This window comes from Bidens hawaiensis, unplaced genomic scaffold (assembly GCF_021521415.1).
Source record: "Bidens hawaiensis isolate Kalapana, Puna unplaced genomic scaffold, B.hawaiensis_p1.1 tig00001685_1, whole genome shotgun sequence".
Taxonomy (NCBI): domain Eukaryota; kingdom Viridiplantae; phylum Streptophyta; class Magnoliopsida; order Asterales; family Asteraceae; genus Bidens; species Bidens hawaiensis.
The window spans coordinates 2,642,999-2,657,232 of NW_027491095.1; the positions used below are offsets into that span (position 1 = coordinate 2,642,999).

Genomic DNA, 14,234 nt, shown 5'->3' on the forward strand with positions numbered 1-14,234 from the left:
TATCATGCAATCCAAACAATGGTTTACCTTTGTACTATACACATGTGTTAAACAAAGGGCATGCAATATGCCAATATCAACCAAAAACCAATCTTCCCGACAACTCCAGGGGCTACTTTACTTATCGGTGGTCGTGGAGCCAGGGGTATTTCCGTCTTTCTTGTCCGATGACAGTGCTCCTTTTGCTGTCACACTTTTGGACATTTCCTTAACGTGAGCTGAACCATTATCTATTCCCTCTTCAATAGGAAGAGTTCTTTTTGACCCATCCAAAGCAACACCAAGAACAATATTATCTTCCACATTTCCAACCGCTTTCGGTTTTTCATCATCCATATTTCCATCTCTTCTGCTGGTCTCAGGATTTAACGGTTTCTTAACTTTTGGATCAGAATTTATTTTATTATCTTTGGCTTTAGAGTCTGATGAAGACTTGTTGTTTGACTTTGTTGAAGACTTTGTTTTGACCTTTTGACTTTTCTTCTCCGTTGACTTTATAATCAGGTTCGATTAATAGCAAAGGGCGATTGGAAGGCGCTCTACCATGAGTGAAGACTGAATCTGCAAAAGGGAAGCTGTCCAAATCTGAGTCGTTATACGTCTTTTGAATTGTACGGATTGGTGTTGCGAGTCGAGCCCGGTGATGACTTATCACTCTGAGAAGATCCAATAAGATAGCTTCCTGCATTGATATAAAAAGGTTAAAAATATAATAACTAATAAGAAAAAAAAACTATTTGAACTCAAGTTCCAAAAGCTATCTTACCTTCACACATAAGTACTCTTCAAAACACCGATACGTAACATCACTCGGCACAGGTGAATTGGCAATGGTTTTTTACGAACCTTACAGAGAAATTATCGTGAACATTCTTTTTATTCAATCTGTACGTTCTATATACCACATACCCGAAACATATATATATATATATATATATATATATATACACCCATAAATTGGATTGTTAATTTTTTAAAAAAAAATCCTACATTCTACCAGCTATGTTTTACGAAGGTTATACAAGCACACATGAAAAAGGAATAAAGTGAAATGCTGTTTTTGTCATTTAGGTTTCATTTTCATTGCAAATTTTGTCATTCGCCTTAACATGTATGGACGAAAAATGCAAGAAAAACGAACCCTTATGATGGAAATTTCAACGTAAATGAAACCTAAGGGACGAAAATATCAAGTTTTAAACTTTAGGACTTAAATAGCAAATTTGAACAAATCACATGAATGAAAACCACATACTTAACTAATTAGAAACTTGGTCTATAGGCTAACAACTTATTACTAAGGTGGTCTAGATTAGGGATGAACTTTTTTTCCTGAATATACCGTACCAATATTATACATGCCGATTATAAGCGGTACCGGCATCGGTATTCTCTTTTCGTAATTTCGGTATCAGTAAAATGTGGTACTGGATAGTAATTCGAATTTATATAAAGATACTAGCTTTAGAGCATGTGTAACACACGAGTTGATTTAAATAATTAACTTACAAATAAAGCAATAAATACTATCTATAGAAAAATGTATTAGACAAAAAAAAAAGTTAACCCGTTCAATTTTGTTAAAGTTTTGCTTTACTTGAGCATAATATTGTACGACATGCTTCACATATAACATTCTGAACACTATTTAAGGAAATGTCAATGCTGACACAAATGTTTCTAATTTGATATAATTTAGAAGCATTGATAGGCCTAGAGGTGGCATGTCGGAAGTGTTTGTCATTTTTTCTTGAATTTTAATAGTCATGGGAAAAATTCTCGATGTGCAAAATCCCAAATCTTTTGACTATTCCCAAAAATGTCCTTAAAATAAATTCGAAACCCAACCACGTTTAAAATTCTAACTTTCATTTGTTTTACATTTTCAAGTCAAAACTTTGAACTCGTAACAAGTTTTACGATAAATCTATTTGCATTCTCAAAATTTTAAAAATATTCATATTACCCCTTCTTTACCGTAACAAATTTGAGCCAAATGTAGAAACTGAAAGCATATTAGAGGTTTTTTTTGTTTTTTTTACACTATTCAATAATATACATAGTATAATATGTTAATAATAACATTTAAATTGTATTCTTTTCAATATTTAACAAACACGATTTGCTGTGGAGTACGATGATGATGATTTGTTGTTGATTTTTGGATTTCACCGGGTATGTTGTGAAATATATTCTAACAATGTATAGTAGTATAATATGTAAATTTTTATTTTTATAAAATTGTATAGATATAATATAAATAGAGTTTAAAGAAAATTGAATAATTTAATCATGTTATAGATATAATATAAATGGAGTGTAAAAGGAAAATGAATAATTATTGATTTATGACATACATTAGTTTTGGAGGGAAAAAATGATGAGAATTAAACACAAACTGACACGTGTCTACATTTATTTTACTTTACTAAAATAAAGTAGAAGCAGATATCTAGAGTTTTTTTATGGATAGTAATTCGATTTACAAATATATCACTGATTGTGTTACCTATTTTATATGAATTTTAAGTATATATCTATATTCCATTAGTCAATAATATTTCAAATCCCAGCTCAATTTTCTTTTCTTCCTTAAAATCCCACCGATCTCAATTCGGTGAATATGGTTTTGTTATGATTTTGTCAATTATGTTTGCTTATGGATTTTTGTTAGAGGTTTATAAAAATCTGTCACTTTTTAATTTTTCTTTGATCAGAAAGGTAAACAAGTTTCAATAAATTAATATTAATAATAATCAATATAACACTTTAGAAGTTATGCCCCGCATAAATACAGGAAAAAACAAAACAAAACAAAGTGGTATCGAAGATAAAACGCTAAAGCGGAAGTTCGTTGTGTGTCGCTAAAACAAATAAAACGCTACTTTGGATAAGTAAAATGTAAAAAAAAAATGCTAGTGCGGTATCGAAGCGGTAAATTACCGAACCGGTTTCGTAACCAAACCCGAACCGATATTTCGGTACCTATTTTCCCTCAAATTTGGTATCGATATTTTCGGTATTGGTACCGGTACGGTCGATCTCATTCATAGTTTAGATGTATGAATTTTGTATTTTCGGTGTGGTTTCTAACGTCGCTAAATCTTTTCGGTTAAGTTCAATATTTTGGACCCACTTCCAACTCCAAAGGCCAAATATCATCATAATCTCCCCGAATTGCCTGAAGCATTGAAGAAAAAAATGACAACAAGAATGAAAGGATATTACTGAAAATATCACATGAGATGCTAAATGAAACTTAATATAAGATGGATTGATGGTCCATTGGTATATACAGAGAACTGAGTTAAGAGGATTAGAAATGTTTTGGGTTCATGTCACGGAGAACATGAATTAAAAAAAATTGTTTTTAAAAAATAAAATGAAATAAAAATTAAAGATATTTTTTTAAATAATAAAATTATACAAATATCTTCTTCAAAAGTCCACATTTGTGTCACCATCTCACATGGGAATGACTCGTCAACGGTTATGATGAGGTTTGGTGGCCCTTGGCTCCATCTTGCTGTGTAGAAAATCAATAATGTGTGATTTTTTGCTTTTCATGTAAACTAGGGTTTTACCTGGCGCAATGCGCCGGGACAGATAGGTAAACCAGAACGGTGGTAAAACACAAGTGTTGTTACTTGTTAGTCTCAAACGTTGAGGCCGTAAGTCGACATAAGTCTGACCGGTTTTGTTACGTGCGTTATTGTACCGGAACTAAAACTAAGATAAATAAAAGTTATAAAAATCGAGGTGGACCAATGAGGTAGCATCGATCGGTAAATATCGAGTTTGTTAAAACCCGACCGTTGTTGATCCCGTGCATTGAATCTACACAAATTCGGTTAGTTTCCGTCATGTTTGTTACGGTACCGGAACTTAAAAATATGCGTTGAGTTTGCGCGAATTCGGTCGGTTTCCGTCATGTTTATTGTGATACCGGAATTATAACAAAAAATAAAGTGGTATTCGGCCAGTTTTTATACCGTTCATTACTAACCATAACTAAAACAAAATAAAAAAACAGAACCCTTGCTTCAATAATGTGTCGTTAGGCGGCCTAACACTAAAAGTTTCAATTGTTATAATAAAAATCAAAATAATAATTAATAATGGGCCAATAGAATGAAGCTGAATGGGTTGACAAGAAGAGAGAACCTAGAGTCAAAGATATAACAACCACCCAGCCATCACTTCATTTATGTATGGTCTGGAGATCTATCTTTTATATACTAAAAACAGAACTTTATCAAATATAAATTTGTGACACCAACTTTTACTTTACTCTATACAGATAATTATATCTAGCGTTAATTATTGGCCGGTGGAATTTCCTCTCAATGACTTAGTCAAGTCCAATAAATTAGTATTAAACACGTTTTTTCCTGTTACTGTATATAAACAAAATGGTAAACTAAAATAAAAGATTATTAGATACTAAAAGGAAAAAATGAAACAAGTGGAGACCAGGTGGTTGGACTTGGTCAGCAGCCTGCTAGTGGTACTACTACTCATAACCATGGCGGAGCAAGTCACATCGCAGCCGACTGATAGAAATGAAACTTTGATTAGATATTATTGTAGTTTCTCCACAGGTAGGACTAGGAGCCCAGAGTATTTCTTGAGCAACCTTAACACCACCCTCCGTCGGCAGTTAACCACCAACACCGATGGCTATGCAGTGGCACGCACTTTGTTCAATGGTGAGCCAGTGTGGGGCCTTGCTTCGTGCAGGGGATATATTTCTATTCCAGATTGTCTGCAATGTTTCGATTTTGCTGTTGATCAGCTAAAAGTATGTGGGATTGGAATGGATGGTGGGGTTTTTTACACGGACTGTGATATTAGGTACGTACATATATATATCTTCTTTGCTGGAATATTTCCATAACTACATTCGCACTAAATGGCCTTTATTCTAGTGGTAGTTATTAGGTTGAGTTATCAACACCTTGATGGACAACTCCTAATGGTAGAGATTTAGATGTTGTATGTATTACTGTATTAGCAACTAGGTTAAATCACGTGTGATACACGGGCTGCTAAAATAAAAAGAATATAGCAATTTGGATAAACAACCAAACCGATTAAATTATTGTAATCATACAAATTCTTATTGAATGAAATTAAAAGTTGTTACTATTTTAATTAAATGACATTAAAAATGTGTGTATACAAAATTCTTCAAATATGACTTTCAAAAAGTTAGCAAGTCTTTAAAATCAACATCAAAATGAGTAAGCCAGCCCAAGAATCAAAATTTCCAGATTTCTCAAATTACTCCTCCAAACATGTTCAATCCTTTGAATATTTGTATACCCTCTAAACCATCTATTGTCCGAGGAATAATCAACAGTAAACAGTTGACAGATCACTTCATATTGCAAATTCATTTGTTGACTTCCCTAATTTCCTAAAACTCTGATTATTTTTCCAAAGGACATCTTTGACCTTACTCGTATAAACAATGTGCATTGTGTAATTTTTAGCATTTACTGATCCACCAAGCTATGGTCAAGAATAATACAAACATTTTGAACTTTCCATATGTCATGTTTGACCAGAAAAAGTCAAACATGACCACATATCCAAAACTGCATAAAATGTTACCACTATTTTGTTATCTTTGCTACCAGTTGGGCATGAGATCACAGTCATTTTCATACTTCTTTAGTAGCAGCACGAATAAAAGGTGATTACTCAAATGGTTCTTACATAATACTCTGGTGAAATAAAAAAACCAAGTCAATTTGAAATATGAGTCACTAAATGGAAAAATAACGTATGCAATAGGCATCCTCCAAAATTACCCTTTTGCTAAACTGGACTACTGATGGATTTCAATGAACTTGTGAATTGGCTGATGATAAAAATTCTGAACATGAAAGGCGCCGTAACTTTGATTTTGAAATTGATATAAAATAATAAAAAGAAAATATAGAAAATGCCATGTGCCACTTTAGAGATATTTGGTGATGTATAGAAGAATTTTGTGGAAAATCCATTGGTTTATTATATAGAGATATTTAAAAAAATAAATAAAGGTCAAAGACACTTTCACTACTAGAAAAAGAGATGTTTTTCTACAACTGAGTTCGTAGGAAATTTGTTGGAAAACCCAGTTTCTAACAGTTTTCCAACAAAAATTTACGTTGGAAAAACACATGTTTGAAAATCGTTTTCAACCGTTTTCCAACTTTTCCTACAAAATTGCTACAAAAACATGTGGTTGTAAACTTCTACAACTTTCTTACAAAAACTATTTTGACTTAACATAATATTTATTAGATAATATTGTAGCAAAAGTTGGAGCTAATTTTTTTTTTGTTGGAAATCAGTTAAAACTACTTGTCGTAGGAAATTTATAGGAAATTTTTGTGAGAAAATGACTTGTTTTCTAGTAGTGTTTATTTCATTTCAAAAAATAAACATGTTTTTAACTTAGTAAAAGACGTTTTTTTTTGTTTATAAAAAGGAAATTCCCAAAACGTTCTTTTTGAAAAGAGAATCCCATTTTGTCCCTCCTTTTTGGAAGATTCCATTAACGTCCTATATAAACTCATTGTCTAAGACCATGTTTTAAATTCACATTTTTTGCTTCAAACTCGTCTTTGGTGACATGTTTCGCCTCAAATGTGTCTTTGACGACCAGTTTGACCTCAAACTCGTCTTTCACGACCAGTTTGGCAACAAACTCGACTTTCACGACCTATTTGGTCTTATAATTGTTTCTTTATATATTATATTATTATAATTAAAATTTCCTCATATTTGATTTTTCTTTTATAGCTTTTAATGTATTAAAGTTTATAAAATGTCAAATATACTATATATAGGGTAAGGTTAACGTAAAAAACAATATTTTTGTGAAAAGAATAAAATAGATCTAGGCCCTTAGATCTAAGATCTAGTGGTTGAGATTAATAATTTCTAAAAAAATGTATAGATTCCTATTTACTTGGTTTAGTGTTCTATTTTGACGATGTGCTTTATTTCTTCTCACACTCCTCACAAAACAATTGTTTTTTATTTGATTCATCTTCTATACACACACACATAAATACGTGTTGACGTAAATTTTACTTAAAATCGAGCCGGGTCAAATTTTATTAAACATTTCAGTGCATTAGTCTCTTGATTCCTCCTACGACTTAAAATTCTGCCATCATTTAGTTTACGAGATCCTGGAAAACTTCTACTCTTCGATTGGTTTTCTTCTGGCGATTGTTTTCTTCCTGCAATCGGAATTCGCTTGCGATCGGAAACTTTACTACACTTGAGCTTGAGCACCTGCGATCGGATTCATTACTTCGACTGGAAACTTAAATCTTCGATTATAACCTCTACTGTGATTGGAAAACACCAAAAACAAAAGGGAAACGATTACGAACACGAGCCTAGATTGTTTGGCTCTAATATCACTTGTTAAATTGAGAGATATCAAGAGCACGCGTAGTGATCACATCGAATGACTTTTTTTTATAATTATCAATGAAAACGAATTACAAGATAAAAAACTAGCAAACCTAAAAGCCTTTTATAGGCATCGAACTTAAAAGAATTCGAATGTGATGAAAAAAAAATGAATACTGCTAGACTAACATAATGGTTCAAACTTCAAAAATGTAATGTAAAACCTAATCAGAGTTTTTTTTCTGTAGGTATGAGCCCAATAACTTCTTCAGCGAGGTTAATAATCGGGATGGTATTGCGATATGTAGCAACACAACATCACCTCAGCCAATAGAGTTCAGAAAGGCAGTAAAAAGGTTGTTATCAGATCTTCAAATTGCCGCACCAAGAACGCATAACTTCTATGCAGCTTCAACAAGGAAAGTAGCTGTTGATCATAATGCAACCGTGTATGCCATTGCCCAGTGTCATCTAAACATAAGCCAGAGTAACTGTTTAGAGTGCTTAAAGGAGGAATCAAGATCTCTATATGAATGTGTTCCTACTAGTTTTGGGCGAATAAGTTCCAGCGGATGCTGGATGAGTTATGACATAACTCCTTTTTTTGGACCAAACCAGACAACTGATATTATATCCCTGCTTCGGGATGGTGAGACCTATACTCTTCTAGAAGTGATATTGTTCTGTTTTTGTAACTAGAACTGAATAGGGCATTCTATCTGGTTGATTAATATTTTGCATGCATGCTATAAAGGAGATTCAAAAAAAATGAGATACATAATCGGCTTTGTTGTTGGAGGTGTAAGCTTTTTGTCGCTCCTACTTTCAATTTTTCTATGTTGTGGCAGTCGGGAAAAGGCAAGTAGAGACCAACAAGGTAAACACGATATGTACTAGCTATAGAATATATTTACGGTCAATTGACATGCTTGTGCATTATGTGGTTCATCAGTTGACTTACGCCATCAACTACTATGTTTCAGAAACTTAGTTCTTATATGCAGTTGTACTACATTCAGTTTTATGATATTGATGGCTCTTATTTGTCAACAATATTAGACGCACCTGCAGAATTGAAGGGCACAGTTAACTACAATTATAAATGTTTGGAGTTCGCAACCAATAACTTCAGTGAAGAGAATATCATTGGGAAAGGCGGTTTTGGCACGGTTTCAAGGTAATAAAACAGAGCTATTTGATTTGAATTACGAAAAATGTGATCTATTCAAATATAACAGTGATAAAATAAAGAATTAATACACATTTAAAAACCAGTTACTTCAAGATTTCAAATAACTGACTACTAGTTTTTTTATGGTTTAAAGGCAATTTTTGATGATAAGAAAGTTGTGGCAGTGAAGAAGCTTAAAGATGAATATGCTGGAGCAAAAGTAGGATTCGAAAACGAAATTCTGCTTGTAAGTCACATTCATCATCGAAATCTTCTTCGGCTCCTAGGATGGTCCACTGAAGGATCCAATCTACTTCTTGTCCTGGAATACATGCCAAATGGAAGCCTTGATAGGTTCCTATGGGGTATGCTTCTTTTAAAATTTTGATGCTTAAATTCCAAACATCGATCTGGCACAGTTAATTTTATATATTATAGGTGAAAAACGGGGAACGCTGAACTGGAAAAGACGATATGAAATTATTTTAGGGATAGCTAGGGGTCTCGCTCATCTACACAAGGAATTCCATGTCAGAATTGTTCATAGAGATATAAAGTCGAGCAACATTCTCCTTGATGACGATTTTCAACCCAAAATAGCTGATTTCTGATTGGCAAGGTTCCAGCATGAGGATCAAAGCCATGTTGTCACCAAGTTTGCTGGGACATTGTAAGTTTGATTTGCAATATACGATCCTATCATTCCCCAAATTACATCTAATCATATTCTTGTATTATAATACCAGGGGATACACTGCACCGGAATATGTATAGTATGGCATTTTATCAGATAAGGTTGACACTTTTAGTTTTGGTATCGTGGTCCTTGAAATTATTAGTGGCAAAAAGTGTACTTACCGGAACTTTGATGGAGCATCAACCGATTGCCTCCTCGAACATGTGAGATACAAATTTATACCTTTTGTCCCATTTTTATATCATTAATATACATCAAAAATATTAACTAGAATAAACATCAGAACTTACTAGCTAGATGATTCTTACATTCCCATTTTTGGAGAATTATTTTGTGCTCTTAAATGTTTTGCTACACTCGATGACAGGCATGGACATTGTACGAAAATAGAAAATCTGTGAAGTTACTTGATGAAACATTGGATGTCAATCCAGTCGAAGTAAATCATGTGATCAAGATCATTGAAATTGCTTTGTTGTGCACCCAGTCTCAAGTTTCAGAAAGACCGACCATGTCTGAAGTAATTTTGATGCTTCCAAATGATCCCTCACTTGGGCAAAGACAGCTAACCAGACCTAATTTCACTGATCACAATCGGAGGATTCTTATAGGATCTTGATAAATTTTAACGGCACTGTTATGCAGCAAAGGTTTGAAAATGTGTTTTGCATGTTCATTAAGATTTCTATGCTACTTTATTCAGTTGTTTAAAGCAAACAGTAAATTAATTTATTTAACAAATGAATCATCCAATGTGTATATACTATAACTACTAATCTGTGATCACTATTCACTATCATGCAATATGCCAATATCAACCAAAAACCAATCTTCCCGACAACTCGAAGGGCTACTTTACTTATCGGTGGTCGTGGAGCCAAGGGTATTTCCGTCTTTCTTGTCCGATGACGGTGCTCCTTTTGCTGTCACACTTTTGGATATTTCCTTAACTTGAGCTGAAGCAGTATCCATTCCCTCTTCAATAGGAAGAGTTCTTTTTGACCCATCCAAAGCAACGCCAAGAACAATATTTTCTTCCACATTTTCAACCGCTTTCGGTTTTTCATCATCCATATTCTCATCTCTTCTACTGGTCTCGGGTTTTGATGGTTTTTTAACTTTTGTATCAGAAGTTATTTTAGTATCTTTGGTTTTAGAGTCTGATGAAGACTTGTTGTTTGACTTTGTTAAAGACTTTTGTTTTGACCTTTTGACTTTTCTTCTCCATTGACCTTGTAATCAGGTTCGATTAATAACAAGGGACGGTCTGAAGGCGCTCTACCGCGAGTGAAGACTGAATCTGCAAAGGGGAAGCTGTCCAAATCTGAGTCGTTATACGACTTTTGAATTGTACGGATTGGTGTTGCGAGTCGAGCCCGGTGATGACTTATCACTCTTAGAAGATCCAATAAGATAGCTTCCTGCTTTCATATAAAAAAGTTAGAAAAATATTAAGATAAAAAAAAACTATTTAAGCTCAAGTTCCAAAAGTTTACTTACCTTAACACATAAGTACTCTTCAAAATGAGAAGTTTTCACAAAGCATGACACGAAAATCTGCATAACATAAATCATAAACCTAATCCGTATAATCTTAATAAGTAAGCTAAACATACATGAAATGAAACCAACCAAAAGGGACTGATTTTCGGGGAAAAATGTTTTCAAGAAAAACCCTCCTATGCAATCTTTGTTGTTCTATTTGAGGATTTTTTGCCAATACTTTTCTCATATCAGCTACGATAATCTGTGCATATAACAATTAACAAGCCATATATTTATAAATATATATATATATATATATATATATATATATATATATTTGTATAAATGGCATACCAAATGATGAATATTCGTGTACTTACATTAATCTTATTGACATCTAAATGACTGATAGCTAGATGAGTTTTAATGCGCCAATGAGTCTTCTGAGTCACATTTCTCACTACATTCATAGTAAACTTGTGGTTTGGAATATGAATCGCTTCACCGTCTTCACCTCTTATAATTGTAGGTGACCACCACCCAACATGCTGAACATGAAAAAAATGAGATCCGCATCAGAAGAAACGTCAACATACCTCTACAGTTCCAGAAACTTCATCGCTTTCTATCTTTGCTTGGATCCACTCATTGACCACAAACGGACGGGTTGCGTGAATCATGGCACTTGAAAGAAAGTTTGTGAATATCTATATAAATAAAAGAACATCAACTGGGATTGTAAAGTAATAGTTGCATGATATATACATACAAACATATATACACCTCACAGCCAGGAAGTGTCAGCAACACAGTCCCGAGACCACCTGCGGTTAGCCATTTCTGGGTAGAAAAACCTAACAACTCTATGAAAAGTGATACAGCTGCAACCCACACTGCAGTGTATACCGCTTTACCAGCAAATTGGAATCCCAACTGTCAACACGACAAATATTAGGCTTGGCAAACTGGCCAAGTTCGGGTTACTGATCAAAACGGGTTTGGGTTAGAACAGATTCTAAGCAAAAAAGAGTTGGGGTCAAAACAGAACGTGTTAAAAAAGTATCAATTTGGTTCGGGTCAAAACGGGCTGTTTTAAAAAAGTATCAATTTGGTTCGGTCAAAACGGGCCGTTTTAAAAAGTATCAGTTTGGGTCGGGTCAGAACAGACCGCTTTACAAAAGTATCAGTTTGTTTCGGGTTAAAACGGGTTTGGCCAAAATTAAATCTTGATGATGAGTCGTTTTAGAAACAAATTCATACAAAATTACCCCCCCCCATGCCCTTTGATGACGACTTTCTTTATGACTTTATCTCGTGGGAATTTGACAATGATCACGGCGAGGTGATAATTCATTGTGATAGCATGCATCACCCCCGCTTTATCGATGAGCACGAGATGGCGGGTTTCTGCGAGGCTGACTTACTCAAGCTCTATGAGTCACCCTTGTGCACCGTTGAAGACGTTCGTCGTGATTAGACGATTGCTATCGTCAAAAAATTCAACAAGTTTGTTCGGCTTCTTGTTGAAAAACAACCATTCGATCATGGCGAGGTGTTCGAATACGAGTCCGATTCCGACTGAAGACACGAACTAACCGATTCAATTCTAAAAACTAGAGGGAGATTTTAAGGCCCATTTTGTTATTAGTCTTTTGTATTTACTTGTACGTTAACGTTTATGATAGTTAGCTAGTTGGATTGTGCTTCTTTGTATGTTTGGGCCCGACGCCATGTAACTTGAAGCCCATTGGGCTGAAATAATACAAGAATGGTGCATGAGAACACACACTATAAATAGTGTGTGTATCTCATGCAAACATTTAACCTTTTTGCAAATAACATAACCTTATCCTTATTTACAAACTCTCTTCCTCTCTTTTCTCTCTTCTTCCCTCACGGCAATAATAAACCAAACAAGATCCGAGATCTCGGTTTCTCACTAGTGATTTTCGCTAGCTAGTGCTGTGATTGATCCAAGTAGACTAGTTGTTGTGTTGTTTGATCCGCCCGTAGGACCTACGTACTCTCTCATTCTCTTTCCATTTTCAGGTAATAACCAAACACAACAAGATCCGAGATCTCGGTTGCTTACTACTGATTTCCGCTAGCTAGTAAGTGAGATTGATTCAAGAACTAGTTGTTTGATCCGTTATTATGACCTACATTGGCTTTACTTCATCTAACGTTTTTATAATGTTTTACAGTTTTTTGTTTACACACATTTATTATTATTCCAAAATAGAGTTTTTTCACTTCATAATAAAGCATTTAAAAATAGTGAACTTAACTTCATAATTTAGCATTTCAGTAATGTTACTCCACCTTTTAGCGTTTATATAGCATAATGATAACTCTAATATGAAATCTCAATGATGCAGAGACATATTTTCTTTTGTTGTGGGTAAAGTGTTTGTTACCGATGTTGAAAAGTTGAGATTAAGCAACAATTTATGATTATTGGAGATTGAAAGTTCAGTAGGGCTGACAATTTATACACGAGACACGTACCTACACGACTTTAACAGGTAACAACAGGTAAGACCTTAACAGGTTTCGTGTACTAAACAGGTAGACATGAAATTACCTGTTAATTTTCGTGTCTAAACAGGTATAATACCTGTTTACCTGTTAGGTACCTGTTAATACTTGGTTATTTTTAAAACTATATATATAGGATGGGTATCATTACAAAACTGTTAAATTATTTAAGAACTTGAAGGAACCATTATATATATATATATATAGTTATATTATATCATCCCTAACCCTAAATTCATCCAAATCATTCTTACAAACCAAACCACAGCCGTCGCTTACTCGCCTCTCATCATCCTTCCCATCATCGTCGGCCTTCCTCCTGTCGTCGGCCATCTCTCTACAGCCATCACCCACCGCCAATCGCCGGCCATATCTCTCCCCGGCCATCACCCGTCGCTGGCCATATCTTTCTCCGCCGCTAGTTCCGTCCATCATTCCATCTTCAGCCGGGCATAAACATGTGTTTCTAAACAACTATTATCGTGTACTATCGTGTATTATCGTGTATACCAGGTAGTAACAGGTTCGTGTTCGTGTTTGGGTTACAGGTACACGATAAGTCTTCGTGTCGTGTACAGGTATACACATATCGTGTTCGTGTCTTATCGTGTTCGGGTATACACGATATGTCAGCCCTAAGTTCAGCAACAATCAGGGCGTATCCTTAGGTATTCCAAATCTTATTTCGATTGCTTTTTGCCTCTCTTTTGCTTATGTAGTTTTGGGCTATCTATGTTTGTTGGTATGCTGATAGCATGCATGTTAACCGGTTCGTTTATTTTACTGTTTCAGTTAGTATAGTTAACAAATGATGCTACGTCAATCGTCATCCTGCCACGAATGCATTTACGCCTGATGCTTCTTCGTCTTCTACCGTTTCTGGTGTTTAAAATTCGAGTTTGAAAGTTTGTTTAGGTTAGACAA

General features: G+C 34.5%; 2 pseudogenes across 1 annotated transcript; one reads left to right on the forward strand and one right to left on the reverse strand.

The window, feature by feature from the left end:
* Window positions 1-45: 45 nt before the first annotated feature.
* Window positions 46-13,742, reverse strand: LOC143592248 (mechanosensitive ion channel protein 2, chloroplastic-like; annotated as a pseudogene). The gene is made up of 8 exons (XR_013145882.1): window positions 13,569-13,742; window positions 11,556-11,705; window positions 11,369-11,479; window positions 11,153-11,320; window positions 10,920-11,034; window positions 10,788-10,844; window positions 10,130-10,708; window positions 46-103 (listed from the first exon to the last, which is right to left on the reverse strand). The product of XR_013145882.1 is annotated as a mechanosensitive ion channel protein 2, chloroplastic-like (transcript).
* LOC143593300 (cysteine-rich receptor-like protein kinase 2) lies at window positions 4,457-9,906 on the forward strand (annotated as a pseudogene).
* Window positions 13,743-14,234: the final 492 nt, after the last annotated feature.